This window comes from Schistocerca cancellata, chromosome 8 (genome assembly GCF_023864275.1).
Source record: "Schistocerca cancellata isolate TAMUIC-IGC-003103 chromosome 8, iqSchCanc2.1, whole genome shotgun sequence".
NCBI lineage: Eukaryota > Metazoa > Arthropoda > Insecta > Orthoptera > Acrididae > Schistocerca > Schistocerca cancellata.
The window spans coordinates 134,235,556-134,240,495 of record NC_064633.1 but is presented as its reverse complement, the minus strand read 5'-3'; the positions used below and the strand labels follow the sequence as shown (position 1 = coordinate 134,240,495).

At 44.4% G+C, this 4,940-nt stretch overlaps 1 non-coding gene across 1 annotated transcript; it reads right to left on the bottom strand.

Moving 5' to 3' along the window:
• Positions 1-4,330: 4,330 nt before the first annotated feature.
• Trnas-gga (transfer RNA serine (anticodon GGA)) lies at positions 4,331-4,414 on the bottom strand. Its single transcript is given in 2 exon segments — positions 4,331-4,365; positions 4,375-4,414. It is a non-coding gene; the product is annotated as a tRNA-Ser (tRNA).
• Between the last annotated feature and the right edge of the window lie 526 nt (positions 4,415-4,940).

Here is a 4,940-nt window from a genome sequence, read left to right as displayed (position 1 = left end):
CTGCGTAGGATCCTACGGTCTTGGCGTGCATCCGTGCGTCGCTGCGGTCCGGTCCGAGGTCGACGGGCACGTGCACCTTCCGCCGACCACTGGCGACAACATCGATGTACTGTGGAGACCTGACGCCCCACGTGTTGAGCAATTCGGCGGTACGTCCACCCGGCCTCCCGCATGCCCACTATACGCCCTCGCTCAAAGTCCGTCAACTGCACATACGGTTCACGTCCACGCTGTCGCGGCATGCTACCAGTGTTAAAGACTGCGATGGAGCTCCGTATGCCACGGCAAACTGGCTGACACTGACGGCGGCGGTGCACAAATGCTGCGCAGCTAGCGCCATTCGACGGCCAACACCGCGGTTCCTGGTGTGTCCGCTGTGCCGTGCGTGTGATCATTGCTTGTACAGCCCTCTCGCAGTGTCCGGAGCAAGTATGGTGGGTCTGACACACCGGTGTCAATGTGTTCTTTTTTCCATTTCCAGGAGTGTAAATTCTTTGAGTTGCTGTACAATGTGGTGCATTTTTCACTGTCGTATCTACTGTGGTTTTTCTCTCCTGGGTCCTTGAAATTGGGGAGGTTTGAGTGGGACACCCTGTATTTGCCATTGCTGGCCCAATTTTTTTTGCAGCATTCAGTTAGTCTATCTCCTTCCTGATTCCTACTACCAAACCAATATTCTCCTGTAATTCTTTCTTATATTCCTTCCACTACTACCACTTTCCAATTTCCTGTTATTGTTAGATTATCATCTCCTTGTCAATAGTGAATTACACTTTCAATATCCTCATGTATTTTCTCTGCCTGTCCATCTTCTGCTGGTGCCATCAGCATGTGAACATGGACTATTGCTGTTGGTCTTTATTTGATGTCGAATCTGTTGTGAATAGCTCTATCACTGAACTGTTCACAGTAACTCACTATCTGTTCTACTTTCCTTTTCATAATGAATCTCACTCCAATTATACCATTTTCTACTGCTTTTGGTATTATCTTATATCAGTCTAACCATAAATCCTAATCTCCTTTCCATTTCATTTCCCTAAACCCTGCAATATTTAGTCTGAACCTTTGCGTTTTCCCTTTTCAGATTTTTTATCTTCCCTATCGCATTCGAACTACTGACATTCCTTGCTCTGACTCATGTTACCGTTTCGTTGATTATTCAATCTTTGTTCCGTGGTTACCTTCCCTTTGGCAAGTCCCTTCTGGAGATACGACTGGAGGACTGATCGTTATATCAGTGGAGAGACTATTATGATACCTTTTCATTATATTCTTCATGTCCGGTGGAGACACAGTTTGCTTTCAGGTTCTGTTGCCTTCTATATCCTCATGCCGTTGATCATTACCGTTTCTTGTCTTTTAAGAACTGTTTCCCAGCCCAATCACAAGGGGTCACACTGAAACTCTGTCCACTCCTCCACGTCCTTTGGCAAGGCCACTGGCAGAACGAGGGTGGCTTCTTATATGGTACCAGCCATAGCTGATTTTTATTCAAAATCTAAGGAGTGGCTGAGTTTCAACCTGGGAAGGAGGACTTTTCGATTTCTAATCAAAGATGCTATCCCTAGACGAAAGGTCCACCCAGTTACATACTCTTAGACAATTTGATACCCAGGTCCTAAAGCGAGTTGACTAGTTTCAGTTGCGACTCACTGATATCGTAGTCATAGGATATTGTGCACTATTGTATTTGTGAACATATACCGTAAGCAAGTTTTCAGTCTTTGCACCAGTTTGAAATCTTATCAAGATATGACTGAGCATGTGTGCTAGATTTTTTCAGACAATACACCTACGTAGATAATTACATTATCTGCGAAAAGTATGATGTTACTGTTAATATTGTCATCCATATCATTAAAATACAATTTGAATGGCAAGGCTGCCGATAAACTTTCCTGGGACACATCTGAAGTACATCTACCAAGGTAACATGCTGCGATCTCCCTACCAAACAATCCACATTCCAGAGTAAAATTTCATTTAATACGCCATTCGATCGTACTTTCGATAATAAGTGAAATGGGCAGAGAGCGTGGGGAAATTCAAATGGCTCTGAACACTATGGGACTTAACATCTGAGGTCATCAGTCCCCTAGAACTTAGAACTACTTAAACCTAACTAACCTAAGGACATCACACACATCCATGCCTGAGGCAGGATTCGAACCTGCGACCGTAGCGAGAGCATGGGAAAGTGGGAGTGTTTACCACTGTGGATGCTCAGGTCTGACACAAATTTTCATTACGAAAATTCTTTTTTCTTATTTCTTTTCTTTTTTTCTAAAGTGCATCAGCACCCAGACTCTCGATGTCCTTCACTGACCCAGGTGCTGCAAGCAAGGATCCGTGCCGCCAACACTGATGCAGCATGGCAGGCAACGATGGCACGCACCACATCAGCTGCAGAAAGAGCGAGACGCAGAGAAAGAAGAACAATCTGGCTCTGTAACAGAACTAAACAAGTGATTAGTTCTCACTGCAAGGCACAATACCACAGTTCGGTGGAGAGAGAGAGAAAAAAAATAACTATACCTAAACATTGGCGTAAAATTTAATTGGAAAAGCTGAACAGGTCCTGTCTTCATATTTAGTACTGAGCGTTGCGTTACGCATTGCCATTAAAATAAACTGGAAAAGCATCAATGGCATGAAATCAGGTCATAGTAAATTTTGGAAAAAAACACGTACAATCGTTACAAACGAGAATTCAGACAGTGACGTTCCTCTGCATGCCTAGGTAGTAACCCAAAGTAGCACACATAACAAGCAAACAGCCACACCCAAGCTTCCTCAAACTAGTGAACTCACAATTAGTGCCGTAATTAGCTTGGCGAAAATTACGAGTATGTCAATACACCCTTGTAGCAAGCTGTGTCTGCTCTTACAAGCACTAGGCAGAGCTGAAACTAGGCTTCAGTTCAACGCAGGGACCTAGTCCCTTTAAAACTGAATAGGGACCATCCATAACCTAAAACGAAATGCACTTTAATAATAAAATGCGTCTTAGGCTACTCAAGCACCACCAAATGAGTATAATTCTTGGTATAGGACTTCACAAAGGAAACATAAGGGCCAACAGAGATGAGGACGACGGAGACAACAGACTTCCGTTACTCCTTAGTACAACACAAGGTCAACTATAACTGTGGAGACGCCCATAACAAACAACGTGGACAAGCATAAAATATGTTCATACAACGAGCCACAACGTCCTCTAATTTTTAAAAGTAGTTAAAATGCACAACAACAATTCTGAGACAAAACGTCAATCAGAGACAAGTCATCCCCAAGTTTACAACGGGAACAGACGCAACCAATACAAGGAAACATGGCTGCGACACCCCTAAACACGCTAATATACTTACACGTAGGAACAACGAGATCATAGCAAACTAAAATCCATTCAGACAAATACAATACTGTGCCAAACACAGCTCTAACAAACAACATACACACGGATCGCACCACTAAGAGGACATCTAACGAACAGTGCTTCCTCCAGTCTTAGTGACTGGTATTCCGCAAAGTACACCCAAGCGATACTTCCCGGTCACCCTCTCGGAAACGTGTAAATTATTCCCTCGTCAGGAAATCTGCTCGTGTCCTATCACTAGAATATTGAATCAACTATATTTAAAACAGTAGCTACATAGTCTTAACTCAAGCTAATCCAGGACAACAGACAGCCAGATTATACGCTATTATCCTTCACGTGGCTGAATTGGCAAACACGCGCGATCCATGTGTGCCTCATTATCGATCGCAGGTCAGAGTGGAACCACACCCAGCGACGCTGATTCCCGAACGCGTGGTCCCACGTAATCGGGGAACACTTACGAGGATGCCATTGTCATATGTTCAAAATGTTCAAATGTGTGTGAAATCTTATGGGACTTAACTGCTAAGGTCATCAGTCCCTAAGCTTACACACTACTTAACCTAAATTATCCTAAGGACAGACACACACATCCATGCCCGAGGGAGGACTCGAACCTCCGCCGGGACCAGCTGCACAATTCACGACTGCAGCGCCTATGACCGCTCGGCTAATCCCGCGCGGCTGTCATTTGTTGCTCACCAGCTCTTGACAACAACTTGCGCGCGCCGACCGCAGGAAGAATTCAACTGTTGCACTTCCAACGCACACCCGACACATGTGTACCTTATCGCTGCTCGCACGTCACAATCGAACAAAAAAAAAAAAAAAAAAAAAAAAAGGTCCAAATGGCTCTGAGCACTATGGGACTTAACTTCTAAGGTCATCAGTCCCCTAGAACTTCGAACTACTTAAACCTAACTAACCTAAGGACATCACACACATCCATGCCCGGGGCAGGATTCGAACCTGCGACCTTAGCGGTCGCGCGGTTCCAGACTGTAGCGCCTAGAACCGCTCGGCCACCCAGGCCGGCTACTCCAACACATAAGCCTTTTTCTCTCCCTACAAAGGGACACCGACAGTTGCTTATGAGTTGCCAGGCACCGGCAACAACTGTAATTTGATATTGGTACAAAGTAACCAAGGCGAAAAAGTACTTCTATATTTGAAAATAAGTTAAAAGTAGTGTGACATCAGGCAGAACAATTCAAAGCATTTTCAATGTTAGCAGCATACTGTACTGCACTGCATAACTCTCTTGGCTGAACAAACAGACAATAGAAGTCCAGCTGAATACTTAACACAGCGGAAGGTGACAAGCACAACTGGAGAAGTGAACAAAGAATTATTTGACCGTAGGTAGTAAGAAAAATATTAAATGGTACACCAGTCCACAACATTGCCCATAACGGCGTAATGATACTCCTGTTTCTTGTTAATGGGCTCCGAAAAGAACTGTTTGTGCTATTTAGTTGATATATCATTGCCAGGAGATCCTATGGATAGTCTGGCTGCCTGTAATCACTGTTGCTCAATTAGCACCACCCAGGAGGCA